An 18,515-nucleotide genomic window follows, 5' to 3' on the forward strand; every position below is an offset into this window, starting at 1 on the left:
CTTTTACAAGGGATGTTTACATAAGTAGAGCCCACATATGAAAACTGTGTTCAAACCACACTTGTGAGGTATCGCCGCGATCGGTAGAGCGAGAGCAATAATTCCAGCACTAGACCTCCTCTGGAACTCCAAACTGGTAACCTGTAGAATTTTTTAAATGTCACCTATGGAGATTTTTAAGGGTGAACATTTGTCGCCATTCCATGAGCGGGCGCAAATTTGAAGCGTGACATGTCGGGTTTCAATTTACTCGATGTAACATTATCTTTCACAATAGAACAAAAAAAAATTGGGCTAACTTTACTGTTGTCTAATTTTTTTTTTTTTTCATAATTTTTTTATGTCAAATCAGTGGCAATTGCCGGCAATGACACCGTCCTAATGGGTGCCATGCTGCATTTGCGGCGCCGCACCGATTTCAAAAAGTAATTTCTGTACTACTGTTTGTGATATTCTCGGCTGCCGAAAACCTGCACAAAGGTCTCTAAAATCGTGGCTGAAATCAGGACTGACATGCGGGAGTGAAGTGGTGAGAGTTCCCGCAGCTCAGTGTGAACCTGGGTTTATTGTCCATATTGTTCTTTCCTTGAAATCCACTCTGCAATATATCTCAAATACACCATTGCAATGTATCAACATAAATGTCCAAAATCTACTCCAAAAAAAAAAGTGTGTTTGCTGAACCAAACAAATGAATAAAAGTGCAATGTTCCCATTTTACCTTAAAGTGGAGTTCCACCCAAAAGTGAAACAAGTGCTGGGGGCAAACATGCCAAACTGCGACCCCCCCCCCCAAAGATATAAGAGCATTATGTGTCAGCAAACCCCCCCCCAAAAAAAATAAAAAAATCTGCATGCTTATTCTAAAAAGCATAAATTCCCCCTCCTCCCAGCACAAATCTGCTTCCCCTGCTGAAATGCCCCCCGAAAATCACCCCTTCTAGCACAAATCTTCTACCCTTCAAATCCCTCAAATTTCCTCTCTGAAACCCCACCGTCCCCGCCCTCACACAAAACAAATTTCCCCTCCTAGCACAATTCCATATCACCTCTTCTAGCACAGTCACCCCAAATCCCCCCTCCTAGTTCAAATTCTCCCTACCCCATCATCTCCCCTGCTAACACAAATCCCTCCACACGAAAAAAAGTCCCCTCCCACCTCAAGCATGTGACCTCTTCCAGCACAAACTCCCCCCTCCTAGCACAAATCCTCTTCCCCCCTCCCAACACGAACCCCCCCAAATCATCACTCGCGGGCAGAGTTGCGGCGATTCGGAATGCCAGGATGTGAACGTAGCCTAAGAGCCTAAGCCAAGTGCCCCCCCTCCCCACAGTCCAGCACTCCAGTGAGCAAGGAGGGGGGCAGAGCAGAGAACAGTGGTTGACAGTCGCCAGCTCTCTACTCAGGGAGATCTAAGAACCGAGTGATCAGTGGTGTTTGAAAAGTCGCACTGGTGGAAGTTTTTGAGGATATGAGTTAACCCCTTCCTCCCCCCCAAGCCCTGGCATCCCCTGAAAAGGGTCTTTATGCAGGGGGGCGGAAAAGATCAGCAGATCACATGATCACTGTGATTGGTTATCACAGTGGTCACATGACTGGGAGGCGGTCCCGCCGACTACGATCATTAGCGAAGACCGAGAGCTCTCTTTGACAGCTTGGTTACTTTGCTGGGAGCGTGCAGAGAGTGCAGAAAGCTCTGCTGCGCGAGGGCGCCTATGTGCGGTGTGTGGGCAGTAAAGTTCACCCCCCTTTGCTGCTGCACATATGCGATACGTGGGCTGCAGGAGGTTAAAATTATTATTACATTGCAGGATTTATCCACCAGATAGAAAACAAATGGCATAAAAATAAACGAGACAAAGTCCCTCAAATAATTAATAGGAAACCTATAAGGAGAATAGCAAATGACCTGATGTCAGTGCACCAGTACGCGCTCGCCCCCGTTCTCCTGTAATCTGTACTTTTCATGATCCAATAAATATCTGTTCTAACCAGCAGCCTATTACAGGAAATATAGGACCCCGGCCGCCCTCGCAGCGGCGTCAGTTCTCCACGGAGACGCAGCTCTGGCTCCCGGCTGTGGGACTAAGCGTTGGGACTCCCTGAAGAGTTTCATATAATAAACAAACAGCCAAAAAGCCAAGAAGAGTTTTAATAGGAGTCGGAGGAAAGTTGCCTGGTCTGCCCCCCCGAGGGAGCTCTGTTAAGAACTTACGGCAGTGGCGAAACCTTCTGTCGAGTTTACAATGTTGTAAAGAATATTTTTTTTTTTTAAGCTAAACTTTTTTTTTTTTTTAAACTCCTCAGCCCCAAAGAGCACTAATGCCTTTGCAAACCCAGATATTACCTTGTAAAAGTAGCAACAGTCCCTGCATTGTATATAGCCTGTGCAGAGAGCAGAGCTGTGGGAGGGACCCAGCAGGCTCCACCCACTACAGGCTGTCTGCAGAAAACTACAAGAGGGGGCGGAGTCAAGACCAACCACCCTGGACAAGGAGAGAGAGAGTGAGCAGTGCTGTGGGAGGGACCAGCAGGCTCCACCCACTACAGGCTGCCTGCAGAATACTACAGGAGGGGGCGGAGTCAAGACCAGTAACCCTGGACAAGGAGAGAGAGAGAGAGAGAGAGAGAGAGAGAAAGAAGAGTTGTGGGAGGGGCCCAGCAGGTTCCACCCACTACAAGCTGCCTAAAGAAAACTACAGGTGGGGCGGGGTCAAGAGCAGTCACCTTGGACAAGGAGAGAGAGAGCGGAGCTGTGGGAGGGGCCCAGCAGGCTCCATCCACTACAGGCTGTCTGCAGAAAACTATAGGAGGGGGCAGGGTCAAGACCAGTCACCCTGCGCAAGGAGAGAGAGAGAGAGAGAGAAGAGTTGTGGGAGGGGCCCTGCAGGCTCCACCTACTACAAACTGCCTGCAGAAAACTACAGAAGGGGGAGGGGTCAAGACCAGTCACCCTGCGCAAGGATAAAAGCAGAGGTGTGGGAGGGGCCAGCAGTCTCCACACACTACAAGCAGAAAACTACAGGAGGGGGCGGAGTCAAGACCAGTCACCCCGCACAAGGAGAGAGAGAGAGAGCAGAGTTGTGGGAGGGGCCAGCAGGCTCCACCCACTACAGACTGCCTAAAGAAAACTACAGGGGTGGAGTCAAGACCAGTCACCCTGGACAAGGGGAGAGAGAGAGCAAAGCTGTGGGAGGGGACAAGCTGGCACCAACCACTACAGGATGCCTACAGAAAACTTCAGGGGGGCGGAGTCAAGACCAGTCACCCTGGATAAAGAGAGAGCAGAGTTGTGGGAGTGGCCCTGCAGGCTCCACCTACTACAAACTGCCTGCAGAAAACTACAGAAGGGGGAGGGGTCAAGACCAGTCACCCTGCGCAAGGATAAAGCAGAGGTATGGGAGGGGCCAGCAGTCTCCACCCATTACAGGCAGAAGTAACGTGAGATCAGCAGTGAGCGGTCTTTATTACAGGAAATGTCACACTGGATTACTGCACAGATCTGGAAGAAGAAATACACAAAGCACACAGGGATTTAAGAACAATACACATGAGTCTTGTATCTAGACAAATATTTGTTTAATCCGGAGTTTAGTTTTAATTAAAGTGAGTCAACTTTTAGCCCGTCAGGAACAAGTAGGAAGGAAACCTTTTGAAATGTGAGGATTGTACCAGTTTTAATTAAAAAAACAAAACAAAACAGCAGCATTTTCTGACATTGATTTCATTTAGCTAGAGCCACACCAGAAACAAACAGATCTTGGCGCCAACATTGAGAGGAGGCGATATTACACAATGCCGGATTCCACAACCAATCCCATCCTCCCAGCTCCCAAAGTTTAGCTGCTTTATTTACTGATTTAAAGCGTCAGTCCACCTGAAATAACTTGTTGAGTTCTGGGCGGATTTGGGAACCCCGAGCCACCCGCCGGCCTCTCTCTGCAGCCACGTTCACGGATGTGCGGTGGTGGGGGTGGGGGGGCTCATTTAATTCACTCCATTCACCAGGTAGAGCGAACCTTTAGGCCAGGTTCACACCTTTGCGTGTTGGGAATGGTCGCAAAATTGCGCGCTTTCCCAACACGCACAAAAATGTGCTGCCCTTTAGCCGACGTGCAACAGTGCTAGTAATTGTTAATGTCACCCCCACGCATCTGCCAATGCCAAACTGCATGGTGCGGCAGCACTCTGCCTTTCGGTGCAATATGATTTGGGAAAAGCGTCGGATTTTTTTACCACGTTTCTCAGGTGTAGGGCATTGAATGGGCTGCCCTACAGGACACGCGGAAATGTGCATGTGCACATTTCCTGGAAGCGCAGCTAATTTTTTTCACCATGCAGCACACTACACTGCACAAAGGGCTTACATCGCTGTGCTGCAATGTGCCAACTCCTGAACCCTGCACTCAGTACGTGGCGCACCCCTGAACCCTGCACTCTGTACGTGGCGCACCCCTGAACCCTGCACTCTGTACCTGGCACGCTCCAGAACCCTGCACTCTGTACGTGGCGCACCCCAGAACCCTGCACTCTGTACCTGGCACGCTCCAGAACCCTGCACTCTGTACCTGGCACGCTCCAGAACCCTGCACTCTGTACCTGGCACGCTCCAGAACCCTGCACTCTGTACCTGGCACGCTCCAGAACCCTGCACTCTGTACCTGGCACGCTCCAGAACCCTGCACTCTGTACCTGGCACGCTCCAGAACCCTGCACTCTGTACCTGGCACGCTCCAGAACCCTGCACTCTGTACCTGGCACGCTCCAGAACCCTGCACTCTGTACCTGGCACGCTCCAGAACCCTGCACTCTGTACCTGGCACGCTCCAGAACCCTGCACTCTGTACCTGGCACGCTCCAGAACCCTGCACTCTGTACCTGGCACGCTCCAGAACCCTGCACTCTGTACCTGGCACGCTCCAGAACCCTGCACTCTGTACCTGGCACGCTCCAGAACCCTGCACTCTGTACCTGGCACGCTCCAGAACCCTGCACTCTGTACCTGGCACGCTCCAGAACCCTGCACTCTGTACCTGGCACGCTCCAGAACCCTGCACTCTGTACCTGGCACGCTCCAGAACCCTGCACTCTGTACCTGGCACGCTCCAGAACCCTGCACTCTGTACCTGGCACGCTCCAGAACCCTGCACTCTGTACCTGGCACGCTCCAGAACCCTGCACTCTGTACCTGGCACGCTCCAGAACCCTGCACTCTGTACCTGGCACGCTCCAGAACCCTGCACTCTGTACCTGGCACGCTCCAGAACCCTGCACTCTGTACCTGGCACGCTCCAGAACCCTGCACTCTGTACCTGGCACGCTCCAGAACCCTGCACTCTGTACCTGGCACGCTCCAGAACCCTGCACTCTGTACCTGGCACGCTCCAGAACCCTGCACTCTGTACCTGGCACGCTCCAGAACCCTGCACTCTGTACCTGGCACGCTCCAGAACCCTGCACTCTGTACCTGGCACGCTCCAGAACCCTGCACTCTGTACCTGGCACGCTCCAGAACCCTGCACTCTGTACCTGGCACGCTCCAGAACCCTGCACTCTGTACCTGGCACGCTCCAGAACCCTGCACTCTGTACCTGGCACGCTCCAGAACCCTGCACTCTGTACCTAGCACGCTCCAGAACCCTGCACTCTGTACCTAGCACGCTCCAGAACCCTGCACTCTGTACCTAGCACGCTCCAGAACCCTGCACTCTGTACCTAGCACGCTCCAGAACCCTGCACTCTGTACCTAGCACGCTCCAGAACCCTGCACTCTGTACCTAGCACGCTCCAGAACCCTGCACTCTGTACCTAGCACGCTCCAGAACCCTGCACTCTGTACCCAGCACGCTCCAGAACCCTGCATTCTGTACCCAGCACACTCCTGAACCCTGCACTCTGTGCGTAGCACACTCCTGAACCCTGCACTCTGTGCGTAGCACACTCCTGAACTCTGCATTTTGTACGTAGAAGCAGCAAGGCAACGCAACTCCAATGCACATGTATCTGACTACACCACAATGCCCAGTAACGCACCCCATTGAGTTGTGTTTTCCAAAAAATAGTGCAAGGCCGTTCTTTAGGATTTTGTAGTGCATTGCCAACCATTCATTTAAATAGATTGCCTTAATACAATGCATGTCAATGTTCAGAAAACCGCACATGCGTGAACACAACACACTAGGATACCAGGGTCTAAATGGGCCGAAACCAGCGAACCCCCCCCCCCCCCCCAGCTCTGACTTACAAGGCATCATCGGTGCCACCACAAATAAGTCCCCAAAGATTTTAACGACAGGTCCACTTTAAGCCTCTCAGCGCCCATGATGTATTGCCCTATAAAGTTTATGACTTACTGTATCCAATACAATCCGGCCGAGCAAGCAGCCGCCTCTTCCAGTCAATGCACTAAGGGTCTCCGCTCCATGGCGGTAGTATATTTAACAGCGTTATTAACATAATTCACTGCGCGCACCCATAAAACTGCCACCGATCAATAACAATAGTGTAAAGTGCAAAGGATCAATGAAATTCTATTATGACAGCAAGACGGCAAGCTGGCAATCCGAAATCCTGACATGTTCAGGCAAAGCCAATTACAGGGGTGCGCCATTTTTTTTTTTTTTTCCGTGGCATCCCTTAAAATTCAATTAAGGCGTCAAGTAAGACACAGTTACTGTAATATAATAAACCGGACAAAAGAGGGCAGAGTTTTTTCTGGCTGGCGGTTAACTGTATTTCACTCCACTGTGTGTCGTGTTTGGGGATATCAAAGGGAAAGTACTAATTTACACAGCAGCAAATAATATCAAATCAGAATAATTAATATATAAGATAATAAATAATACAAATGAATAATAAACAATATAACAAATATAAAATAAGCAACATCATATCAAATAATAAATATTATGAGAAGTAAACAATACAATAAATATAAAATAAGTATAATATTAAATAATATCAAATAATAATAAACAATACAACATATATAAAATAAACTGAATAATAAATAATATAAAAAAAATATATAAAATAAATATAACAAATAATTACAGATACACCGAAATTTCGGCGGCCGAAACATATTGGCCGAAAATTATGTTTTCGGTATTTTTCCGATAGAGAAAAAGTTGCCGATAATGGCGCCAAAAACGCACATGAATTTGCTGTGATTTTACTGTGCTCATGGTGTGTTTTTCATGGGTCTCAAAAACCACATCAAAAATGTAACACTGGCACGTTATTGATGCGTTCTTGAAACACATTTCAGTGGTGAGGTGCATTTTTGGTGCAATTTTTTTTTAACTGACCAAAAATTGCAGCAAAAGCAGGATTTTTAACACCACAATGGAAGCGCAATGGACCAATGTGAAGACATACATAGAATTCAAAGGGATGCATTTTTCTTGAGCTTTTCTTGCACTAAAGATGCAGATAATGGCAATTGGTAATATATAAAGAATTTTTTTTTTTTAACTGTCATTTTTGGGTTTTGGTGCATCTCGATAAATGATATAAAATTAAACAAATTAAATATAAAATAATCATAATAAATAATATCACATAAGAATAAAACAATACACATAAAATAAAATATCAAATAATAAATATCATTAAATAATAATAAATATTAAATATGAATATAAATATGATAATCATAAACAATATAACAAATATAAAATAAATATAATAATAAATAACATCAAATAAGAAAAAACAATAAAAAATATAACACTATCTGACAATAATAAATAGTATCAAATAACAATAGATATTATAAAAAAATAAACCATATAATAAATACAATAAACATAATAATAAATATAAACAACTTAAACAATATAACAAATATACAATAATTATAATAATTTATATCAAATAAGAATAAACAATAAAATATAAACTATATTTAAATCAAATTAAAATTAAAATAAACGATTTAAATTTAATAAAGATATAAATATAAAATAAAGATGATAAAGACCAAAAATCACTCCAGGTGAATATTTCTAGCACGCGTTTTAAATTAGCGGGAATGATTAGCCACCTGTGAACATTTAGGGAATGTCACATTCAGCCCCTGTTCACACCGGCGCAATTTGTCAAAAAGGGGCCTATTGCCGGTGTCTTGCCGAGAAAGTTCCCTCGGCGGATAAGTCCCCCCCCCTGTACTGCGCAGGGCCTGCGCAGTACGAACTACTATCATCCGCCGTAGATAGCCGAAGCACAAAATCTACAATCAGCTGTACACTGCGCTTGTGCCCCAGGTCCAGGTTCCTTCCCCACCATCCAAGTGGACCTAGAGGGGGAATAAAAAAGAGCCGAGCGAAGCGAGGCCGTGCCCGAAGCGTGGCGAGCGAAGTGAGCCCGCGAGGGGCCCTCTTACAGGCGCCGTGTACAGCTGATTTTCAGCTATTCACCTTCGGCTATTTCCGCCGGATCCTACTGCGCAGGCGCAGCGCCTGCGCAGTAGAGGGGGGTCCTTATCCGCCGAGCGGAACTTTCTCGGCAGAACACCGGCAATGGGAGCGTCCCAATCAGTGTGGCGCCGCACTGATTTCCAAAAGTAGTTCCTACACCGCTTTTGGCGACTTCGGGGGTGATTTCAATAGTCATCTGTGCATGAAGCTGCATAGATGTCTTTCAAGTCGCCCCCTGAAGTCGGACTAAAATGCCGCTTTAAAACCGTGCGAGTTCAGACGAACTCAGGCGATTTCAAAGCCGTGTTCAGTTTGAACGAGGGCTCAATACTTTAAATACGCCAGAAGCCCAATAACTTTGAATGAACTGCCAGCATACCTCATTGCTGCCAAGAACCGCACCTTACCTTTTTTCAGGAACACACCGCAGGGTAGTGTGTTGCAGCGTGGTTCAGTGCAGGTGTTTTGCCCTAGCGCGTTGGGTGCCAGTCAAAAAAAAAAAAATGGCACCCAGGGCACAAGGACGCCAATAACTGGGGTTACTGCAGCGCAACAATGTGAACCCGGCCTGTTGCCTCTTCACCGCTTGTGTTAACCTTCAAAATGATGACTGCACACCACAGCACAAAGCAAGGTCCATGAAGACACGGATGAGCGAGTTTGGGGTGGAGGAACTTGACTGGCCTGCACAGAGTCCTGACCTCAACCCAATAGAACACCTTTGGGATGAATTAGAGCGGAGACTGCGAGCCAGGCCTTCTCATCCAACATCAGTGCCTGACCTCACAAATGCGCTTCTGGAAGAATGGTCAAACATTCCCATAGACACACTCCTAAACCTTGTGGACGGCCTTCCCAGAAGAGTTGAAGCTGTTATAGCTGCAAAGGGTGGGGCCAACTCAATATTGAACCCTATGGACTAAGACTGGGATGCCATTAAAGTTCATGTGCGTGTAAAGCCAGGCGTCCCAATACTTTTGGTAATATAGTGTATGTTTGGCGCACATGTGCGGGCAAACACCGATGGCAGGCTGTACACGGCTTGCGTAGCTCCCCGGGGGGCGTGGGAAAGTGCTGGTGGATTTTGGTTAGGCTTTTTTAATCCGTGTGCATGAATCTCATTGTATCATGTTTGTATTTAGATACTATTTATATCTTTTAAATATATTTACTTTATGTTCTCTGTTTATTTTTTTTTTAATGATTTATAATAGGATTTGGTGCGGATTGAGAAACACAGGAAGTTATCAGCTGACAAGGATCAACAAGGATTTTTTTTTTTTTTTTTGCATTTATTAAACAGACATAAAACACTTTCTAAAAGAAGTTCATTGTTAGGATCTGCAGACGCGTTACAGTAAATATAACCCGGATCACTGAAATCTCACACAATACTAAAGTGACACCAACAATATTCTCCAAAAAGAATCCAAATTTGATGTCTATTATTCATGAAAATGTTTCTTTACTGTGTTTTTCTGCCCCCTTGTAATATTCTCTGTGAGCTCCCGAACCTCTCCTTTTCCCCCCTCACGTCCTTTTTTTTTTTTTAATGGAATGAGTAGTGCATGTTAGTTGCGGTCACGGGCACTGATCTATGTGCACTACAAATCTCACAGTCCGGGCAAGAGAGGGTGGCTACATTCCTACCTATTGAGGGGCCCCGGAGAATGAACACGGACCCCTCTAACAGGAAGTCCGAGTGGCAATTAAAGGGACAATTTTGAGATCGGAATACAAACTGGAATAGATTTTTCTTTTCTTAGACTAGGAGTTTAGTGTTACTTTATTGTCATTCAGAAAGCTGTTTTACACCTTTACATACAATATGCAGCTTTCATTGAAGGAATCCCCCGGTGATCCTGACATGACGGTCCTCGGGGTGACAACTCTCTTCAAATTACGCTACACAGGAGGTCTGTCACACGCACTGCTGGTGGAGAATACGAGTGGCTGTGTCGCTACATATTGACAATCCACTATTGTCACTATCACTGTCATCACAATCATCACTTCTGTCACCGTCATTGTCACCACTGTTACTATCAGTATTACTGCTGTCACCATCATTGTAATAAAAACTTTAGGTACAGACAAAAGTGTCCCCATATTACTACAAATCCCCCCCCCCCCCCCCCCCAGTGTGATCAGGATAGAACTGTTGTATAGATTTTAGTTCAGCATGTTCCGGAAATCAGTGGAGAGAACTTCAGGTGTGAGTTTAGTAATCTGATGTGTACTGACCCCCCTGATGGTATACAGGTACTGACCCCCCTGATGGTATACAGGTACTGACCCCCCCCCGATGGTATACAGGTACTGACCCCCCCCCGATGGTATACAGGTACTGACCCCCCTAATGGTATACAGGTACTGACCCCCCCCCGATGGTATACAGGTACTGACCCCCCCCCGATGGTATACAGGTACTGACCCCCCTAATGGTATACAGGTACTGACCCCCCTAATGGTATACAGGTACTGACCCCCCCTGATGGTGTACAGGTACTGACCCCCCTGATGGTGTACAGGTACTGACCCCCCTGATGGTGTACAGGTACTGACCCCCCCCCAAATGGTATACAGGTACTGACCCCCCTGATGGTATACAGGTACTGACCCCCCTGATGGTATACAGGTACTGACCCCCCCCCCCGAATGGTATACAGGTACTGACCCCCCTGATGGTATACAGGTACTGACCCCCCTGATGGTATACAGGTACTGACCCCCCCGAATGGTATACAGGTACTGGCCCCCCTGATGGTATACAGGTACTGACCCCCCCCCCCGAATGGTATACAGGTACTGACCCCCCCCCGAATGGTATACAGGTACTGACCCCCTGATGGTATACAGGTACTGACCCCCCCCGAATGGTATACAGGTACTGACCCCCTGATGGTATACAGGTACTGACCCCCCTGATGGTATACAGGTACTGACCCCCCCTGATGGTATACAGGTACTGACCCTCCTGATGGTTTACAGGTACTGACCCCCCTTATTGTATACAGGTACTGACGCCCTGATGGTATACAGGTACTGCCCCCCCCCCTTATTGTATACAGGTACTGAACCCCTGATGGTATACAGGTACTGACCCCCCTAATGGTATACAGGTACTGACCTCCTGATGGTATACAGGTACTGACCCCCCTGATGGTATACAGGTACTGACCCCCCTGATGGTATACAGGTACTGACCCCCTTGATGGTATACAGGTACTGACCCCCCTGATGGTATACAGGTACTGACCCCCCTGATGGTATACAGGTACTGACCCCCCCCGATGGTATACAGGTACTGACCCCCCTGATTGTATACAGGTACTGACCCCCCTGATTGTATACAGGTACTGACCCCCCTGATTGTATACAGGTACTGACCCCCCTGATTGTATACAGGTACTGACCCCCTGATGGTATACAAGTAATGACCCCCCTGATGGGATACAGGTACTGACCCCCCCTGATTGTATACAGAGACATGAAATTATAGGTGACAGTATACATGTGTGATGGGAGGACGAGACCCTCCTTGGAATTCTATAATATTGGGTTCCAAAACTCTTCACAGGTTGAACTTCCAGGTAGAAGCACATCTGTGCTGATCAGTGGAGATGGAGCCCCCCGATCACCTATCATTGTATACAGATCTGCCAGACCTGATCTCAGGGCAATCCCCGAGAAATGACATGTGAGACAACGAGCCTAACTAGATATATATATATATATACATACACAGAGTGCTCAATCCCTGTATATAGTGATATATATATATATTAGCCAGATCCCCGGGAACACCTTCCTCACACCACACAGGAGAAACTTTCTAAACTCTATGAAAACTATAAATCCCACCAGACAATCCCCGATCTGTACAATCATCTAAAACACCAATCCCCGAACTGAGATCTGTGCAATCTACTCCTAGAACAATCCAAGATCTGTGCAATCTACTCCTAGAACAATCCGAGATCTGTGCAATCTACTCCTAGAACAATGCGAGATCTGTGCAATCTACTCCTAGAACAATGTGAAATCTGTGCAAACTACTCCTAGAACAATGTGAAATCTGTGCAAACTACTCCTAGAACAATCCAAGATCTGTGCAATCTACTCCTAGAACAATGCGAGATCTGTGCAATCTACTCCTAGAACAATGCGAGATCTGTGCAATCTACTCCTAGAACAATGCGAGATTTGTGCAATCTACTCCTAGAACAATGCGAGATCTGTGCAATCTACTCCTAGAACAATGTGAAATCTGTGCAATCTACTCCTAGAACAATGTGAAATCTGTGCAATCTACTCCTAGAACAATCCAAAATCTGTGCAATCTACTCCTAGAACAATCCAAGATCTGTGCAATCTACTCCTAGAACAATCCAAGATCTGTACAATCTACTCCTAGAACAATCCAAGATCTGTGCAATCTACTCCTAGAACAATGCGAGATCTGTGCAATCTACTCCTAGAACAATGCGAGATCTGTGCAATCTACTCCTAGAACAATGCGAGATCTGTGCAATCTACTCCTAGAACAATGCGAGATCTGTGCAATCTACTCCTAGAACAATGTGAGATCTGTGCAATCTACTCCTAGAACAATGTGAAATCTGTGCAATCTACTCCTAGAACAATGTGAAATCTGTGCAATCTACTCCTAGAACAATCCGAAATCTGTGCAATCTACTCCTAGAACAATCCAAGATCTGTGCAATCTACTCCTAGAACAATCCAAGATCTGTGCAATCTACTCCTAGAACAATCCGAGATCTGTGCAATCTACTCCAAGAACAATCCAAGATCTGTGCAATCTACTCCTAGAACAATGTGAAATCTGTGCAATCTACTCCTAGAACAATCCAAGATCTGTGCAATCTACTCCTAGAACAATCCAAGATCTGTGCAATCTACTCCTAGAACAATGTGAAATCTGTGCAATCTACTCCTAGAACAATCCAAGATCTGTGCAATCTACTCCTAGAACAATGCGAGATCTGTGCAATCTACTCCTAGAACAATCCAAGATCTGTGCAATCTACTCCTAGAACAATGTGAGATCTGTGCAATCTACTCCTAGAACAATCCAAGATCTGTGCAATCTACTCCTAGAACAATGAGAGATCTGTGCAATCTACTCCTAGAACAATGCGAGATCTGTGCAATCTACTCCTAGAACAATCCAAGATCTGTGCAATCTACTCCTAGAACAATCCAAGATCTGTGCAATCTACTCCTAGAACAATCCAAGATCTGTGCAATCTACTCCTAGAACAATCCAAGATCTGTGCAATCTACTCCTAGAACAATCCGAGATCTGTGCAATCTACTCCAAGAACAATCCAAGATCTGTGCAATCTACTCCTAGAACAATCCAAGATCTGTGCAATCTACTCCTAGAACAATCCAAGATCTGTGCAATCTACTCCTAGAACAATCCAAGATCTGTGCAATCTACTCCTAGAACAATGCGAGATCTGTGCAATCTACTCCTAGAACAATGAGAGATCTGTGCAATCTACTCCTAGAACAATGTGAAATCTGTGCAATCTACTCCTAGAACAATCCAAGATCTGTGCAATCTACTCCTAGAACAATCCAAGATCTGTGCAATCTACTCCTAGAACAATGCGAGATCTGTGCAATCTACTCCTAGAACAATGTGAAATCTGTGCAATCTACTCCTAGAACAATCCGAGATCTGTGCAATCTACTCCTAGAACAATGCGAGATCTGTGCAATCAGATCGGACACTTCTCACCAACATAAAGTTCCCGGCTCTGTAGGACCCCCTATGTTGGGGCCCCTCTGGGCTCCGCACTCACCTGGCGCTCCTCGGGGGGGGATGTCCGGCTCTCCTCGCTGCTCCCCGCTCAGGTGATGTCACATCCCGGAGATGTCCCCGTGCGGGGAAGTTATGAGAAGTGCCGGGTGGGGGCGCTATGCCATGTCCGGGGGGGAGGGGAGGGGGGCTCAGGGGGGTCCCTGTGCGGAGCTCAGTGCCCCGATCCTGCCGGCTATACAGCTGGGCTGCGCTGATCAGCGGCCGGGGGCGCGCCTGCCTCACCGAGAGCGCGCATCAAGCGCACCACCGAGCCAAGCTGTCCGCTGCGCTGCCCTACAGCGCCCCCTGTGCGGTCCGAGAGCGTCACTGCAAGTGTCAGGTCCGCTGCTGGCATCTGTCTGCCCTCTGCACCCCATCCCCTGATCCTCTGACATCCCTAAACCAGATTATTACCACCCCCCGATCCTCTGACACCCCTAAACCAGACTATTACCACCCCCCGATCCTCTGACACCCCTCCTCCACCCCTAAACCAGACTATTAACATCCCCGATCCTCTGACACCCCTAAACCAGACTATTACCACCCCCGATCCTCTGACACCCCTCCTCCACCCCTAAACCAGACTATTACCATCCCCCGATCCTCTGACACCCCTTCTCCACCCCAAACCCAGACTATTACCATCCCCCAATCCTCCTCCACCCCTAACTCAAATTATTACCATCCCCCGATCCTCTGACACCCCTCCTCCACACTCAGTCTATTACCATTCCCTGATCCTCTGACACCCCAAAGACTATTCTCATCCTCCTCCACCCCAAACTCAGGCTATTACCATCCCCCAATCCTCTGACAGCCCTCCTACACCCCCAAACCCAGACTATTACCATCCCCCAATCCTCTGACACCCCTCCTCCACCCTAACTCAGACTATTACCATCCCCCAATCCTCTGACAGCCCTCCTACACCCCCAAACCCAGACTATTACCATCCCCCAATCCTCTGACACCCCTCCTCCACCCTAACTCAGACTATTACCATCCCCCAATCCTCTGACAGCCCTCCTCCACACTCAGGCTATTACCATTCCTTGATCCTCTGACACCCCAAAGATTATTCTCATCCTCCACTACCCCCCCCCCCCCCCGCCACCATTCTGCACCCTAAACTCTGACTATTCCCATCCCCCACTTCACTTCACCCTAAATATAGACTAGTCCTCACTGGTCTGCCCCCCCCCCCAACCTGTACCCTAAAATCTAATTTTAACCCATCCCCACTTCCCACCCCTCCTCCACCTTCCAATCTCCACCCTAGACTCAGACTATTCCCATCCCCCGGTTCTCCACCGCCCCCCACCCACCATTCTCAACCCTAAACTCAGACTATTCCCCATCCCCCGGTTCTCCACCCCCCCACCCACCTTTCTCAACCCTAAACACAGAATGTTCCCCATCCCCCAGGTCCTGGGGTTGGATTATCAGCAGATAGGGGCAGCCTCCTGTAAGTGTGAAGTCATTGTGGCACCAGAAGATAAAGTTTGAATATCAATCGGTAGGGGGGGTGACTTCCATCATTGCACTAATGAAGTAAAGAAGGAAAAAAGGAAAGAAGGGAGGAAAGAAACGAGGGAGGAAGGAAGAAAAAAAAAAGGGGGGAGTGAGAGATGAAAGAAGGGAGAGAGAAAAGTAAGAAGTAAGGAAGAAAATAAGGGAGGAAGCAAGAGAAAGAGGGAGAATAGAAAGAAGGGAGGATAGAAGGAAATGAGGGAGGAAGGAACAGAAGAAAAGAGGGAGGAAGAACTAAAGTGAGGAAAGAAGGGATGAAGGAAGGAAAGAAGGGTGGAATGAAAGAAGATGGGAGGAAGGAAGGAAAAAAAAGGGAGTGAGAGAAGAAAGAAGGGAGGAAGGAAAGTAGGAAGGATTGAAGAAAAGAAGGGAGAAAGCAAGGGAAAATGGAAAGAAGGGAGGAAATTACAAATGAAGAGAGGGAGGAAGAACTAAAGTGAGGAAAGAAGGGAGGAAGTTACAAATGAAGAGAGGGAGGAAGAACTAAAGTGAGGAAAGAAGGGAGGAAGGAAGGAAAAAAGGGAGGAAAGAAAGAAGACGGGAGGGAGGAGAAAAAAAAGGGAGTGAGGGATGAAAGAAGGGAGGAAGGAAAGTAGGAAGGAAGGAAGAAAAGAAGGGAGGAAGGAAAAAAGTGAGGAAAGAAGGGAGGAAGGAAAGAAGGACAAAAGGGAAGAATGAAAGGTAAAGAAAGTTTTTGTATGGAAGTCGTCAGCAGGTGGATTTATGGGGGGGCAGTGGGGGATGTAGGCATCCAACTGCACTTTTAGAGAAAAGAAAGAAAGAAAGAAAGAAAGAAAGAAAGTTAGGCTATACTGTAAATAGACAGTAGGTAATTAGATTAGCTCAATAGATATTATTGTATATATAAAATTGATGCATAGATTATATCGTATATAGATTATAGATAATTTGATTAAAGATAGATACTGTAGATAGATAGATAGATAGATAGATAGATAGATAGATAGATAGATAGATAGATAGATAGATAGATAGATAGATAGATAAAGTAACCCCCGTTGTCCTGGCACAGCGGAGGGCTGAGAGCAGACAAGAGGTGACACGTAGAACATTGTGACGTATTGTATATAATACACCACCTATTAGTCTGGATTGTTTATACAGTCTGAATATGGCAATCGGCAAATTATAGTTATTATATGCAGCCACAAAGTGTAAGCACCGCGCGCCTCGGTCAGACTGCCGCTTCAGTGTGATGATTTGCAGAGTATTTGTGTGTGTCAGTCTGTTTATTAATATGTATTTTGAACAATAACAGACCCCTTTATGATTTTAGAATATATGTAAAGCCATAACTGTTTTTTGTTTTGTTTTTTCTGGATAAAGTAGGGAGACGTTAAAATAGCTCATTAATTTTTTTTTTGTTTTTTTTTGTAATCTCTGCCCCATTGGGGAGATTTTCCCCCCACTTCCTGTCCCACTGACACAACAGGAAGTAAGAGGAAATCTCTCCAAAGTAAAGGAAATCCCCTTCTAGGGAGCTGGCACAACAGCAAATGGTCCCATTGGAAGAGGTCCCCTCTATTCCTGTTCTGGCTGGACGAAGCCCATCTCACCAGGTCCTCCTCGTGTTGTCACTTCTCAGCCTATCGGTGCACGACCTGTCAAACTGCTGAAAATCAGATCAGCTCCCTCCTGTTATCCAGCCTGCTCTTAGCTCATTGCCTGTGTAACAGTTTCTCTAACTAGCCTTCCTGCTATCCAGCCTGCTTCCCTCCATTAATTCCCATGTTCTGACCTGGTTTTGTTTACTGGTGATCTGAGTCCACAGCCTGCCTTAACCTCTGGCTTTGTTCCTTGTTATCCAATTCTACAGCCTTCCCTGACCTCTGGCCTTGTTCCTGGTTGTCCAAGTCCATAGCCTGCCTTAACCTCTGGCTTTGTTCCTTGTTATCCAATTCTACAGCCTTCCCTGACCTCTGGCCTTGTTCCTGGTTGTCCAAGTCCATAGCCTGCCTTGACCTCTGGCTTTGCTCCTTGTCATCCAAGTCTACAGCCTGCCCTTACCTCTGGCTTTGATCCTGGTTATCCAAGTCCACTACCTGCCTTGACTCTTGGCTTCATTCCTTGTTATCTGAATCTAAAGCCTGCCTTGACTTCTGGCTTTGCTCTTGGTTTTCTGAGTCTGCAGTTTGCCTTAACCTCTGGATTTGTTCCTAGTTATCTGAGTTTGCAGCCTGCCCTGATCTCTGGCTTTGTTCCTAGTTATCTGAGTTTGCAGCCTGCCCTGATCTCTGGCTTTGTTCCTTATTATTCCAGTCTGCAGCTTGCTCTGACCTCTGGCTTTGTTCCTTAATATTCCAGTCCGCAGCCTGCCCTGACCTCTGGCTTTGTTCCTTATTATTCCTGTCTACAGCCTGCCCTGACCTCTGGCTTTGTTCCTTATTATTCCAGTCCGCAGCCTGTCCTGACCTCTGGCTTTGTGCTTGATTATCCCAGTCTGCAGTCTGCTCCGACCTCTGGCTATCTTCCTTATTATTCCAGTCCGCAGCCTGCCCTGACCTCCTGGCTTTGTTCCTTATTATTCCAGTCTGCAGCCTGCCCTGACCTCTGGCTTTGTGCTTGATTATCCCAGTCTGCAGCCTGCTCTGACCTCTGGCTTTGTTCCTTATTATTCCAGTCCGCAGCCTGCCCTGACCTCTGGCTTTGTTCCTGATTATCCAAGTCTGTAGCCTGCCCTGACCTCTGGTTTTGTTCCTTATTATCC

The 18,515-nt window shown here is 47.0% G+C and overlaps 1 protein-coding gene across 2 annotated transcripts in view; it reads right to left on the bottom strand.

Annotated features, from left to right (window-relative positions):
• The window catches only part of CHST8 (carbohydrate sulfotransferase 8), a 517,055-nt gene extending 502,648 nt beyond the window's left edge, over positions 1-14,407 (bottom strand). The window contains exon 1 of one of the 2 annotated variants that reach the window (XM_073605770.1): positions 14,256-14,407. The gene's annotated coding sequence lies outside the window, so the exon portion shown is untranslated. Of the gene's footprint in view, positions 1-8,828; positions 8,932-14,255 lie in introns of those variants that run through there. The other variant, XM_073605774.1, reaches the window with a different exon arrangement.
• Positions 14,408-18,515: the final 4,108 nt, after the last annotated feature.

This window comes from Aquarana catesbeiana, linkage group LG11 (assembly GCF_042186555.1).
Source record: "Aquarana catesbeiana isolate 2022-GZ linkage group LG11, ASM4218655v1, whole genome shotgun sequence".
NCBI classification, from domain to species: Eukaryota; Metazoa; Chordata; class Amphibia; order Anura; family Ranidae; genus Aquarana; species Aquarana catesbeiana.